This window comes from Ambystoma mexicanum, chromosome 1p (genome assembly GCF_040938575.1).
Source record: "Ambystoma mexicanum isolate Mex_15411 chromosome 1p, UKY_AmexF1_1, whole genome shotgun sequence".
In the NCBI taxonomy this organism is placed as follows: Eukaryota; Metazoa; Chordata; class Amphibia; order Caudata; family Ambystomatidae; genus Ambystoma; species Ambystoma mexicanum.
Window position 1 is genome coordinate 873,865,590 of NC_090921.1, and position 16,258 is coordinate 873,881,847.

Consider the following 16,258-nt stretch of genomic DNA (forward strand, 5'->3'; position numbering starts at 1 on the left):
AAAGTTACTCATTGCCTTGGCTAGACAGAATTTTTTTAGTTTTAGCTTGAGACATTTTCTTCCTGATAATTCTTTTTATTTGTACAATCATCTCCAATATTGATGTTTGTGATTCTTTTTTTGCACATTTGATTTCATTGTCTTCTTTTTGAATGGAATTAGTAAGCTCAAATAATTCACTTTATTTTCAATGTCGACATTTGGATCCTCAAAGGACCTTTTATGCTTAGTGCATTTTTTTCATTCAACATTAATCTGGTCCCTGCTTTGTCTGCCATTATCTCAGGTAATTCCTCTTTTCCAGTTGTTCAATTTCTTTAGACCATCTCATGATTACTTTTTTATGGTCGCTGTGTTCTGTTTCTATGATTTCAAAATCTTCAATTCTAGGCGTTATTGTATGTGATGCATATATATAATCCAGACGGGAATTGGTATTTTCACCTATTCACGTCATTTTTAGGCAGTTCTTTCCTTGCAATGATTCATTAACCATTACTAAGTCCCTTTTTTCATTTAATTTTCCCAAATTAGGTTTTTCTCTAGCATTTCATAAGGTATTCTTGTACCGTCTCGGTTGAAAACATGCATATTTAAATCTCTGCATATGATTAACTCTAGAGTTTTGTATTTACCAGTGATCTCATCGATTTTAGTTAGTATTTCATCTATAAAATCTTTGTATGAGATCTCACTAGTACTCCAGTAGACATTTATAATCACAATTTCTTTTTCCCGTACTTATCTTGCTTGAATTTTTGGGGAGATTCCATACTGCTGGTGAATTCCAGTATTGTTACTTGTATAAATCGATATATGTTCACAGCTTCCAAAGTATGTGATTTTATCTCAGTTTTGATGGCGGTAATCAGTCCGGCAGATGGTCGACCTTTCGGTCTCTGAACGGCAGGATTAATATTTATTTGAAAACCATCAGCAATTCGGGGGTCACTTATCCAGGTTTCTTGCAAGCAGACTATGTCGGCTAAATTAAATTTGTTATTAGTCTCTTTGGTGTTCATACCTCCTTGTGTTCGAAGAGCTTAATGTTAATGTGTATTTTTCCTGTTTTTCTGGTAGTGTTATTATTTCTTTATTTTTATTTTGCCTCCATCTTTCATCTATTAATTCATCATTAGGTGTTTGGTAGTCTGCGCTCGTTCTCATCTGCATTCCATCTTATTTTTTCTCGCGTATTTTCCATGCTTTTGTTTTTTTGAGCTTTGTAATTGTTGTTTACTAATGCATTTGGTGTTACTCTGAATCCTAATACTTCTAATTGCTCTTTGTTATCCAAAATTCGGTTGTAGATTTTTTTATCTGGAATATCAATGTCCACTGAATCTAGTTGGTCCTCGTTGGAAAATATAACATAATGTATGTCTTTTGTAGAGATATCCTTTCAACTTCCAATGGCATCAAATAGTCTTAGGATGTTGGCTCTGTTCAATATTAAGTTGTCTTTTATTCTATCTGGGCATTCAATTCTTAATTTAAATTGATTGCATGCTCTTCTAGGATTGATGAATCTCGGTTGTCTTATCTGATCTTTCCCTTTGTATGTCATCCTTTTTTCCTCGTCGACATTTTCCTCCTTTACTGGTGATACCTGTGAATTATTCACTGTATAATTTGTATATATTGATATACTTAAGTATTGTGAATGAGTTGATATTTCGAGCTCATTCTCCGAGATTTCTTCCATTGATAGACTATTTACTTCATTGTCCTCATTTTCATCAATCTCATATTCATCCACGATATACAATGTTTCACTGCTTGCTTTCCTTGATGACCTTTCACTAATTGCTTGATCATCACTTTCATGTTCATATATTGATAAATTAATACTTCAACTGTTTCTTTGTGTGTTAATTGTTTCTTCTCTACATGAACTGTGCTTTCTTCAGATGTATGCATTTTTGTATATGTTTTTGGTGTTTCTTTTTTTTTCTCACTTTTTAGGAGGGATTGTTAAGTTCCTTAAAAAGGCTCTTGATCCTCTTTGTTTTACTTTAACAATAGTTTTATTCAGGATTTTTTTCTGAGGTTGTTGTTTTCCTTCTTTTTTCCCTTTGTTGGTTTATTTTCAAAGATGGAAACATTTTCCAATGATGCGTTTTTTTGTTGTTAGTAGTATTGTTATCTGTTTTTTTAATTTCTCTTTTTGCATTTGTTCATTTTTTTCTCCAAGTTTTGCCCATTCTGTTCCAGGTCTATTATTTAATCTTGGATCCGGATGCTCACTTTATTAGAGATAATTATTTAATCTTTCTCTTTTTCTGATTGTGTGCCCGTCTTTGCGAGTTTTGTTTTTATGTGTATATATTCCCTGTGTGTTAATAGTGTTATTTCAGTCAATGTTTTAGCTAATGTTGCTTTCTCAATTCTGTCTTTAGTAATTATTTCAAACATTCTTTCTTGCCATGTTGTTGTTTCAGCTTCTTGATTTAGTTTTTGTTGGACTTTCTGTATAAATGCTTCCATATATATTTGTTTGGTGTGTATCAATGCTAGCATTGTTGCTTGATCTTTCATGTTATCTGCCATGGTTTAATATAATTTCATGAAGGGTATTAAGACATGGGTTGCTGCTGTCGTTAAAGTATTCTGAAGTTACAACATGGTTGTTGGAATTGAGGGGTATTGTGATCTCATGTCTTCTGTTTTGTCACCAGCAGTATTCACTTTGCTAATATTTTTCTGAGGTAGATCTTGTTGTTCATATATCATCCGTGGAAAGGCTGGCGTTTTTCTAGGTTCTAGCTTTTTCCCTTCACAAGTTTTTTCTATTTGTTGCAATTTCATCTTCCTTGTTACCATGTCTTGGTGTAGATGTCATCTCCCTTTGTAAGTCGGGGGGTCAGTTGAATATTTTTCCTCTTTTTTTCATGGGTCCATCATGAGGGATTCGATCTCTGTGATATCCAGTGCCAGTTTTAGAATTTTTTGGTTGGGTGCTGGGGGATTTGTGTTTCCTATTGTCTATGCTTTTTGTGTTCCTGGTATTTCTTTTTCCACATAATTTTTGCGTGCACAGCTTTTTGTTGTTTTAATAATTGGGTTATGTCACCTGTCTCCCCCACTATGTTCTGCTCGCTTTTTTGAACATTTTGGTCAATTTCATTTGACTGTAATGAATCTAATGAGGTGAATTCTCCCATTGAATGTGAAGGCAGGATTATTTTTCCAGGACATGCTTCCTGTTGCCTTTCATTTGCTTTCTCAAACATGTGTACATTTTTAGCATTTCTTGTGTTAGTTTGTCATTTGAATTGGTTAATTGCATTTCACTGTACGTTTGATTTTTGAGCTCCATGTTTTGTTCCCTTTGTTCATTGTCATTTCTTACATTTCTTTTTGACTCATTGATATTTATGGGATTCATCTCATATTTATTACTCTCCTTTGTATTGAGGGTTGATTTTGGGTGTTGATCTATGTCCTTTTCGTTGATTTTTGTTATGGTCGTATTTTCAATTTCTTTCTTGTGGTCTCGCTTTATAGCTACTCCTGGTATTTCGACCATTTTTCCTTTAGACAATACTAACCCTCAACATGCCGGTAGTTGTTGGTCTCTGGGGTAAATGCTTTTGGGAGGACAAAGTTTCCCTGAATTCTTAGCAGCTATTTTGAATAGCTGAGTAGCCAAATGTTGTCTGTCATTAGTTTGACTGTTGTTGCACATTTTTTAGCTGTTTTCATGCGCCGCACTATGCAAATTATAGCTAGACATGTCGCTGGCTGTTGTAGGATCACAATATCACAGGTTGGTAGGTCTAGTTGACTTAATGGTGCTTCCTATAAATCAATGAGGTTTCATGCAGTACAAAGTATTAAGCATCGTGTGTGCATGTAATCTCGCTGGCGCTGAGTAATACAGTGATTACTGAGTGGCGCCACTCACAAGGGTGTTCACTCGTTTAAATACTTCTCTTATTCCCCAAACAACAGATAAGTATCAGACACACTATGTTTATCTTACCATGTAACAATGTGTCTGCCTTGTTATCAGCCAACCAGCGCAAACAGCGGGAAACAGCAAGTAGACACAGCCCTTATCTCCACACAGGGCTTTTTGCCACAAGGGTGCAACACCTCTGTTTTTATATGGCGTTTCCAGGGGCGGGCTTCACGCCTCTGTTTTTATATGGCGTTTCCAGGGGCGGGCTTCACGTTGCTCTCAATCAAGTTAAAGCAACAGGATGTCAGAAAGTGCCTGATGCAGCGGGAAAAAGCAAGTAGACACAGCCTTTATCTCCACACTGGGCTTTTCCAGTTTATGAATTTAACCACCTACACTTCTAAATGCAACCAGCGCCTTCAGACCATACCAATGGTATATAGGGCGCTATATAAGTGCAAAATAACATAACATAACATAACCTATAATCAGGGGACCTGAAAAAGCAGGTGCCATTACCATTAACCTTTCCTTTTTCAGTTACATCCAAACACATTGGGCCTCATTACAAGTTTGGCGGTAGCCTTGCCGGTAAAACCAAGCCAAAACTTGCAAAATATTCTGTAACCCACGAATGGACAATTACCGAGTCATTAAGGCCCCACCGGACTCGGTAAATGCCCATTCGCGGGTAACAGAATAAAATGCTCCCCATTCCTATTTGAGCCCCATAGGGCTGAATGGGAATGGGGAGGTTGGATGTACTGGCACGTTTATAATGGTGTCGATGCATCCTACATGCTCTGCTCTCGGGTGCCGGTCCGCCCGGCCGGCAAGTCCTGGTGGGCGGGAAAGCACCTGCGAACAGAACTCGTAGTTTGCCAGTGAGGTAACAATGGTACCGGCAAGCTTACCGGTAGTGTTGTTACCGGACCGGCAAACTTACCTTTCATTCTTTCAGGGTCATTAAAATTAGCATCACTAAAACTGGGCAAGGGAATGGCAGTGGGAACATTCTTGTAAAAATGAGCAATAAGAAACAGTTTACCCATTCCTCATATGTCCTGGCCTCCACTGATCACCATATATCATGTTGCTGAGAACTGTGTATTACTGTATATGACCCTGATTGACTGGTCACTGAATAATCTATTAAGTATTATAAGGAATAAAGTACGATATATAATCTCTATATAAAACAGAACATCTGATGTTTTGTTGCTTATACAATTCCAGTCCGTTTCACTGACCTGCACCAAATTTTGCGTAGTTACCTGTTAGGACCCTTCAGACATTACTGGCTCCATGACATATGGACACCCCAGCCCTTTCCCTGGTTTTCCGCCCCTTCACACATGAAACAGCTGTCAGAAATCTGCAAAACATCAATGTGGTTGTAGAAAGACTGGGAAAGCGTATTTTAAGCATCTCAACGCAAGGGACAAAACCACGTTTGAATGCCCTAGGACACACCATTTTCGAGATATTTGCACCGAAACACACCATAATGCATAGCACCATGCCAGGGTGCGGCGACAAGTGTGGAGAGCGCACAGAAAGTCCCAGTTTGCTGCAGCACACCAACTCTCACCTCCTTTCCATGTCTACTCTGTGGGTATGTCAGCCAGCCACACGCACCCATTCTCAGTGCAGTTTACTTCAGAGTGCAAAGCACATCAAGCAATAAGTGATTCGGAACAGCAACCTACAGGATTGTTGATTTTCAACAATTGATGAGAGTGTATTCATGTCTGTCTACAGAACCTGTGCGGAGTACGGGTACCTTTTGCTAGTATATTATAAGGATATAGCTAGTCGCCATGGAGTTTCATGACCAAACAGAGGAATGAATATGCAAGCTGAGTTCCTTTATAAAGTAATGGAATTCCTAGTAGATCTGCAGTATTCATTGTATATATTGTAGAGGGTATTCTATTCCTTATATAAAAAAAGGCAACAAAATGAGTCCCTTTTATATTTGGCCTCTTGCTGTAAAACGGCCTTGACAAGCTACAGAACAGCAATTTAAAATTCCAAGTGCTTTTTTTCCAACAAAATATCTCTCAATGGAACAACTACCCAAAGAAAAGTTTCAAGTAGTTGGTGTTTTCTCAATCCTCACTCTGCCTCAATTTCCATATTCAATCTTGATTAATGACAAACAATATAAATAACATTTTTGTTTTTAAGATCCCCACCATCTGGAAAGATTTACATTTATGGAAATCACTAGCCCTGTGTACTTACCCCCATAACATTGTTTTAGTAGGAAGCCAGTTTGACATTCAGACTGTCTTCCCCAAAGGAATTCTGCCCTTTCTTGCTATGACTGAATCCCACCTGCCAGCGAGGATGGCTTGCCTGCTTCAATGTCACCACTCTTCATGCCAAAGCTCTAGCAGCCCCATTTGTCAAGATTCAGGAAAGAATTGTTACAATCCAAAGTTCTTACTAAACCATATTATTAATTCTCTGAAACCAGAATTTGAATACAATCTTCCAAAACATTAGTAGTTTACATAAAACGAATATATTAATTATACCTTGATGTATCTACTTTAAATTTGGTTTGCTATACTTTTTGTAAGATTGCATTGTCTAAGAATATCTTCACATTTTTACAAAAATAGGGAAATTGTTCATAACATACAACGTATTCTCATAGGTAATGTGGACACTCAATACATTTTCAAGCCTCAATATGTAAAAAATAGAAGCTTGCAACTCTTTAATTGAGGCTGTTTTCGAATAATGATTCCCGTCTTCAATTGTGACGGGCAACAACGTAGTGACGTCATCATGCCACACACAGGCAAGGTGACATCACTGATAATATAAACCTTTGGCAGCCATTTTGATTTTCGGGAGACCGCGCATAAGAAACAACATTTTTCTGCTAATGACTATCATATCCAAGCACAATATATCCAGACTTTTGGTAAGTCAATCTAGTTTGCTACATACTTCTGATCCCAATTAGTCATCTTAGGGGGTCGCTTACCTTTAAAAATGTCTTTATGCATTGCACCTACAGAATCAAACGACATTGTGAGACACTATTGAAATATTTGGGATATTTACAGAACATTGAGGACATCAAAGTTTAGTAACTAATACTACTGAAATATTTGAAACAAGCAAGGTATGCCTACTTTCAAATGAACATTTCTGTAAGTCAATATTTGGTTTCAGAAAAAAAAACAGAATGTTGTTTAAACATCAGGAATGTACGCGTTTTAACTACAGAGAGGATATATTCAGCTAAAAAATCAGTTCTGTTTGATACATTTAAGCATCCTTTTTTAATTATATAATTTGACGAATTTTGATTTACATATTCAAACCTGTAAACTATTGTTTTATGTATTTTGTTCGAGCACAAAGACCACCTGAGGATCCAACAACTTAAGCTCGTGAAACACGTCTAGAGGCACTCAATTACTTTGGCACATGGTGAATGAAGTGCATCTAGTTTGCAATTCACAATAAACGTAGCTGAATGAACAAGCCACAATAATTGCATAGTTTCTGGCGCATCTGTTCAAACATCTGCACAGAACAATTTTCTTTATACAAGCCTTACTTCAGGGCAGCCATAGATGTAGTGGATATGAGGAAGCGACAATATTGAACCAGGAACATTGCACAAAAGGCTGTGAATTATAAACAATAGTATTATATGAAACTGTGTTTTACTCTTTACTCTTAACTTTAACAATCAAATTTATATGTGAAAAATACCAGAGAGCAACATAAGAATAAATAATAAAGAAAAATACTCCCATTAATGCATGGTTGATTTATCCAATTTTCCTGCATATGAGAGAAGTTAGGAAACATGTCATACAGCCCGAGCAACATAGCAGAGACAAAAGAAATAAAATAAATATAAGTAATGACACTACCTATCTGCGATGAATTAAAATACTTGGTCTCTATTTAGCCAGTAATTCCAAACATGTTTGCAAATTGGTGCTTGCAAAAAAATAGTAATGGACATAGTAGAAAGATGTATCTTCACTGCAGTGTATGGACGACTGTTTACTATGTGTTACTAATGTTAAACTTCAGCAAACACTACGTTTGGACATTTCTAGGCAAGCATGATGGTTTTGAGGGTAGGCTAATGTGGTGGGGAAGAGGTGAGCTATGGTGTAAGGGAGAAGGGGTGGGCTAAGGTGGGAGGCAATAGGCAGGGGCGAGCATGGTAGGCCTGGATGAGCTATGATTAACTGGGGTAGGAAGAGGTGGTCTATGTGGGTTGGGTTGTTTGGGATAGGCAGGGGTGAGGTAGGATAGGTTGGTGTGGATTGGTATACAGGGGTGAGGTAGGGAAGGTGTGGGGAGAATGGGGTGTGTAGTCTGGGGTAGAGCGTTGAGCAGTTGGACTGAGTTGGCATAGAGTGGGCTGAAGTGGAGATGTATGGGGTGCATGGGGGTAGAGAGAGTTATGGTATAGATGAGTGAATAGGGCTGGATTAAATAGGGGTTAGGAAGCATGGGTGGGTATAGTGAGGGGTAAGGAAGGCTAGGTGGTGGTAGATGGCTTAGTGTGTGGGTAAAGAAGAGAGGGGTTAAATATAGATATTTGGGGTGTACAGAGGTGTGCACGAGTGGATGGGTGGTGGCAGAAATGAGCGTGGACGAGTGGGTAGGGACATCGGGGTGAGGAAGAGTGGGTGGGGATAGAGAGGAGTTAGGAAGGTTGGGTGGTGGTAAACAGGGGTCATAAACAGTAGGGATAGAGAGGGGTGAGGAACTGTTTCGGGTAGAGAGAAGTGTTGAAGAATTGGTCAGTCGGTGTAGAGAAGGGTAACTAAATGTGGGTGATGTAAAGTAGGTTGAGGAAGCTAAAGAGGGGTTGATGAAAGGTGGGTGATGGGGCATGTGATGAAGGGTTGTGGCTACTAGACTGAGGAAGGGTCGGGGCAGGGGGTGAGGAAGGATGTGTGTGTCAGGAATAGAGAGGTGTGACATCGGGTAGTGAGGAATGAGAAAGGGTGTTTGTAAGCAGAGGGGTGAGGAAGTGTAGGTGGGATGGAGGGTGAGATAAGGTAGCTGTGGGCAACATGAGTTCAGAAGGATGGGGTTATAGATGTGTTTAGAAGAGTGTGTGGGGTAGAGAGAGGTGTGGAAGAATGTGTGTTTGGGTACAGAGACGGGTTAGAAAAGGTGGGAGGGTAGTAGTGAGGGGTAAAGTTGGGTAAAGAAGGTTGGGTGGAAGTAGTGAGGTTTGAAGGGGTAGACTGCGCAGGAAGGGTGGGTGAGTGGATGCTAGTGTGGTGAAGATGAGTAGGTGGAAATCAGGTTAGTGATGTAGGGGAGGGGTAGAGTGGCAACAGGGGATAGAGTGGCTTGGGGTAGGGATGGGTAGGGCAGGGTGAGGGGTGAAGTGAGGCAACGGGTAGAGTGTGGGTGAGGGATAGATTAGGGGGATGAGGATAGAGTTTGGGTGGGTTAGAATGAGGAGCTGCAAAACAGAAAGTGGTAGATAGAGTGGGAGTATGCCTGTATGGAGCGGGAGTATGGAGTTGTCTGGTGATGTGGCATGGTGTGGAGAGGATGTATGGTGTGGATGTGTGGAATGATGGTGTGGAGTGGTGTTGTGGTGGTGTGAAGAGAGGGTGTGGTAGTGAGGAGTCATGTTGAGTCTGGTGGAGTAATTTGTAATGCACAACCAAACCGAGTACACTGTATTTGGTCACAGATTATAAAGGAAGAGCAAACCGGTTTTGCACAAAACTAAAATATCAGTCAAGTGAAAGATATATCATTGGAATAGGTACTATTTCAGAGCTTTATTGACTATGGATAAGGAAGTTATATTTCTACTCTCGAGGGCTATTGAATTCCGCAGATGAGGGCCATAAACTGAGAAATGCCTATCCCCTTCTTGGATACCCTGTGAGGATTGTATCTTCAGTAGTTTATATCCACTGATCTGAGAGATCTCATTGGTTGGCAATAGGAAATTGCATTTGCTAAATTTGGCAGAGCTAGTCCATTCACACAGTTAAACATTAGACATAGGATTTAAAACTCAATTATCTGACCCGCTGCCAGACACTGCAGGGACATTCGATAGCTTGGCAGTTAGAAATCTCAAAAATCATCCTGATGGCCGCTTTTTGATCTACCTGCAGTCATTGTAGCTGGTATTTAGGGATGACTATAAAGGTGGGTCTAGCATCATATAGTTTGAAGTTTAGCAAATAGCCTACAACTTCTGCTGCATCAGTTGATGACAAAAATGGTAGAACAGACAGAAGTAGTCAAAGAGTACAGCATATTGACAGACTAATATAGACAATTTGATAATTGCAGCTCACTTGCATCCAAGATGTATGATGCATTCGGTATAGGTCGACGGCAGTTCAAACAGATTGGGAGGAGGCGGGACTGCCGCAGGATTTTTCATTAGGCATTTCGGTCCTCGCAAAAAGATTTGCGTTCTCGTTGGATTAAGTTGCAATCTGTGCAGGGTCATCCATAGTGCAAACTCCTCAGTACATTGTACAATATTGTCAAGGTCATAGTAGGGTCCTCAATCTGTGCTTTTAGCTGGGCATCATCTACGTAAGAATGATATGACAGATTAAATTGAGAGAAGACTTTCATCAAGGATTGCATGTAAACATTAAAAAGAAAGGGGCACATTGAGGAACCTTGTGGAACTACACAAGGTACAGAGGTTTCCGAGGATACACACGTTACCAGTTTTACTCTTTGTTGACAATCTGTCAGAAAAGAGCAAAACCATGCTAATGCTTGGCTTGACGATCCTGCCACAATAGCGAGCCAGTGAGGTGTAGCTAGATTCCCTAGGTGTAACAAGCATGATGCACTCATCTAGCCAGATACACTTTCAGTAAGGAGGCAATGTAAAATCAACATGCATTAGCATGGTGTTTTGAGTAGGCATGGGGAAGGCATTGGCTAAGCAATGCTATGAGGGTACACCCTTGCCTTAAAATGGCAACAGCTGGAACATAATTTGAGTACCTGACAAGCCAAAACAATTGGCTTTTTTCTGATTGCTTGTTTTAGACAGGACACCAGTAAATAGAATATATGCAAAAAATACAAACATTGGTTATAAATCCTCTGGCTGAAGACACACATTGTTAAGAGATTTTTTATGACACCTGAAGCACATTTACAACAGCAATTAAGACATTAAACACTGAAAAAATGCTTAGATATAACACTGACAGGCCCCATACAGTACATGTTTTGGTGTTAGTTTGTGATAGGGCCTCTTCAAAGAGTTCCCAAGAGGATATGTTTGAACAGGGAGGGGCAGATAGTTGGTAGGAATAACTCAGGGGTTAAAAAGCAATGGATAGTCAATAAGTGGGTAAGGGACCAAACATGCCAATAGGATGTGTGTCCCTCCTCACACCCCATCTATCCTATCTGTCTTTTAATGAAAGACATCTGTCTTACACCTAAACATAAAAACTAAAAAAGGATGCATGCAAGTGTCTGAATCATTCATAACCACCAGCATTGCTCTGCTCAGCCTTCCATGCAATTGTTTGCAAATCAGTCTTGACTGCCACTCTTGTGAGCAGCCCTGGCCAAACTGCTACACACCAAGGCCTAAACATGTCTGTGGTGGCTTATGTTCCAGTGATGAGGGTACATGGGCAAGCCGCTGAGATTGAACTGCTGCTTTTAGTCACTAAACCAAGACTCATTTGCTAATTACTAAAGAATAATAGCCTGGAAAGCTGCCCATAGCAATGATAGTGGTAATTCAGAGCCTTTCAAATATATTTTTTTGATATTACTTCACTATCCCCTCAGGAATTACATTTTTCTTGCTACCAACCTTATTTTTTCACTTATACTCAAGTAGTTAATTCAGCATGATATATAATTTGAATATAATTTTTAAGGGTCCTGTGTTAGTTGATGCACCTGCTGTAGAAATCTGTGTGCAAGCAACATCACCAGTGATGTATTGTTTGATACAGTTAACCTTCTTCTTAAGCAGGATGGGAATACACCATTATATCCCAACGAAGCATAAACATACTTTAAATTACAGAAATCAACTTGTGATTTTAGTTAGCTACCTTGTAACTGAGAATTTAGGAATGTAAGTAAGTAAAAGTGCAGTAAAAGAATTATTATTATTTTTTTTTATTTGGTTGGCTAATTAAATTAACCTTTCAAACAGAATTAATTTTTTATACAAAAACACAAACGATAAAATTAGACAAATATATCAAATAAACAAATATACAAATAAAACATCATACAGTATCACATGTAATTAACATAATTAATCTTTCTAATCAAAAATTAAAAATTGAAAGTTAAAAATTGAAAGTTGAAGGTTGAAAATTAAGAATTGAAAGTTACAAAGCACCACAATTAACATAGATATGAACGCATTTTCAATATATTAAGAATACCCTGTTCTGTTCCAATTCTTCCATTTATCAGACCAGTTGCTTACTTGGACATATTGGATATAGAAGCTTATTTAGGAAATGAATAGTGGCTATTCTTACTGTGATCTTTGGAGTCGCAAATAGCTCATTCCATAGTTCATCATTTGTACGTCTTATGCAGTGGTGCCTTGTTAATTTTTCAATAATGTCTTCTCTCTGCATTTTTAAAGCCACGCATTCTATTAATAAATGTTTCAAACTTTCTTTAGCTAGTCCATCATTACAGAATCGACAAAATGAAGCATCTTGCTTAATAATGCCCCTCCTTACCAAAATTTGTTTGGTCGGCCATAAATTCAGGCGGAACCTCAGTATTTGATTTCTGAGTTTATGAGAGGGACATTTTAGTAAATAATCAGCGGTTTGGCGGAATTTTTTATGCCCAAACAGAGCTCTATCAAAATCTTTTAATTTTAAACAGTCCTGTTGGGTTATATGCCAATCAAGTTGGTATAATTTAGTTTTGGCTTTAATAGGATTGGTTAATAAAATATCTAATGAGTTATTTGCTTCCGTCAAATCAGACATGACAGCCGCTCTCCAACTGGATGGAAATAAATGTACCGACCGTAGTAGATAATCTGCTAGAATCTTAAGTATACCATTACTCGCCATGCCCAGCACACATTTCCTAAATAAACAGCATCTCTTCCACGATGTATGTATATTTACTGATAGAATTCCCAACTCAAAGCGGAGCAGTGCTGTTGGACTAGAATTTGGAAGATTCAAAACTTTCTTCCAGAATTTTGCCTCAAGTTTATTCCAGTAACAAGCCTCCACGGGCAACCAAGCCTCACACCCATACGTAATAATGGGAAGTACCTTTTGCTGGTAAAAGATAAGAATATGCTTACATGAAAACTTACCATACTTATATTGCAAAATTCTCGCTTGAGATATTAATGTGGACAGTTTACCCTTTAGACTGTCTCTTTGAGGCATGTTTTTGGGAGAATTACTGAACAGAACACCCAGATATTTATATTCATTCACTACGTTCAACTTTTGTTTATTCAGAAACCAACAATACTGTTTCCTTAGTCTTGACTTATATTTCCCCAATTCCATCACTTGTGTTTTCTCCAGGTTTAGAATAAGATTATTCCTGGTGACATACTGATCCAATTTATCAAGCATGTTTTGTAGGCCACTCGGCGTTTGCGAGATGAGAACTAAATCGTCCGCATACAAAAGCCATGCAATAATCTGGTTCCCAAGTTTAGGAGCATCGTTCACTACATTACTGAATTCATTGCCTAAATCAAGTATAAACAGATTAAACAGTGTGGCGGCAAGAATACATCCTTGTTTCAGGCCTCGTTGGGTTAAAATCTCTTCAGATAGTAGCCCTTCTAGGTTCAATTTAACCTTCATTGAGGTATTAGAGTGGAGTAAATATATTAAATATACAAGCGAAGGTGGACACCCAAATTTTAACAATTTCTCAAATAGCAGGCTCCGATCGACGGAGTCAAACGCTACTCGGAAATCAACATAAGCTAAATAAATTGGTTGATTTCTTGTTGCATACAGCTCTTTAATTGCATTAAGAGTCGTTATGTTAATACTGGTGCCAAGGCCTGCCACAAATCCAGTTTGAAATGGATCTCGCCGATTCTCTTCTGACGCCCAGTTGTTGAGATCTCTCAAAATAATTCTACTAAAGATCTTACCCGGGGCGTCAAGAAGAGAGATCGGACGGTAACTCGCAGGGTTCGCTCGATCTGCCTTCTTATAAACTGGTACCGTAATGGCCTTACACCATGATGGAGGAACTACTTGTTTAATTTGCACAGCTTGAAAGACATCATACAGAATAGATGCCCATAATTCCGGATTCTGTTTTAGTACAAAATTTGACAGACCATCTGGCCCTGGGGCTCTTGATGAGCTCGCTTTATTTATATAAAATAACACATCTTCTCGATCAAAATTAATCTGAAAAGATGGATTAATTAATTCCAATTTTGGTTGTGAGATTTTTTTATTTAGAAGATCGTACATGTCAGAGAAATAAGTCACCCATTTCTTCTCCGACACACCGTTAAGTTGAATTATTAATTGAGTACCAACTACTCCATTATTTAACAACTTCCAAATTTGCGAAGTGTTTTTAGTTTTAGCCACTTGTAACCACTTTTCACCATCATGTTGGAACATTGCTGCCTTATTGCCCCGGACCTAATTCCTATAGTTAGTCTTCAATTTGCGTAGCGCAGACTCTCGATAATATACCGGTAAAAGGGCTATCTGCCTTTTCTGTTTCCGGTAATGTGCTTTTCTCTCTCTGATGCCCTGATCAAATACATGAGTATGACACCTATTACCCTTTTTAATACCTGGAGACGAAACAGAGGCAAAAAGATGCATTTTATCATGATAATTAGGTGAGTCCATGCCTCTCAACAGGCAGCGATGGTCATTTGTTACGCTGGACGCAAAAGCGTGTAGTGCATCCCTTGACCATTGTAGCCTGTTCCGTTGGGGATTTATAACCAGACCATTCAGTTGATACTGACAGTATCGAGGTTCAATCTTAACCTGGATTAAAAACTCAGCCCTCAGCATCCAATGATCACTTGCTGTAGTTGGGATTACCTTAAACTCAGATATTTTCTCAAATAACCTTCTATCAACATACGTATAATCAATTGTAGCATTTTGGGCCCCACAAGTCCAAGTATAAGATGGCGGATTGTCAGTGTCGACTGCTCCATTTAGCATTATTAAATCCCAGGTGTCAATAAACACCATCCATTGGGAGACCCGATCCATATTTCTTTTCTTAGTTGGTGCCAACAAATGTAAATTCAGGGCCCCAGCTAATATCACATGCGCAATCTCTGAAGTGGTTATAGTATCTTCCATCAGTGCATTCAAATCATTAAAAAAAGTGGAAGTTAAAATTGCAATTGGGTTCCAATATACATTTATAACTAAGAATTTCAATTTATGGAACATTATTATTGAGCATTGCAAATATGGATTTGGGTTAGGCCCATCTGAAATTGTACTAATCGTAGTCATTTTAGAGATAATTGTCAACCCTGACATAGGTCTACCTTTTTGTCCCTTAATAGCTGGGACCAAATGGACATAATGGTTGTCCCACGATAGTGGGACAGTTAGCCAAGTTTCTTGCATAATAACTAAATCGCACTCTTCCAAGCAACCACTCATATTATTTAGCAGGTGTTTATGTCCCCTGGTGTTCCAGCTCGTGACTACAAATTTCTGGGTTTCATCTATTCTTAGTTATGCTTTCCCACAACTACATCCCCTAACTGCATTTCCATCATCACTAGTCACCTGACTAGTAGATTTGAAACCAATCTCAGCCACCAGGGGCTCTTTTGTGGTTGGAATCAAATTAAAGCCCAGATCAAAAAGGTCAGATCTAGCAGACCAAATGAAGTTATAAATGATGCGAGATCCTATCCACAAACAGGACACCGTTGGATCATTGTCATCAGGAAACTCTACTTGTACTACGTCTCCAGAGGAGATGTCCTCCAAACTGGGAACATCTGAGAATATTTGCATTATGCTTCGTCTATTCATGGTGTACTTTGGGAAGGAGCCCCCACGACAGCTAAGAAACAAAGCAAATAACTGGGGGGGGCATTTTGCTCTTAGATATTACCTTGGATCCAGGGCGACTCTGCTTACTAGATGTTTCTATATGCAGACAGCGTTTGGTCTCTTCAACTGGAGATTTAAACAAAACATTCTTAGGAGTGTTTCTTCCATCAAAGGATTTTACCAGATCAGATTGACTACTGCTCATTGCTTTCAGAGATGATTTAAGAATTTTTTGTTCTGAAGTCAGAGCAACTAGACAGTCTTTAATTGTAATTAAAATATTACTTTGTAGACTGTCTTGGACATC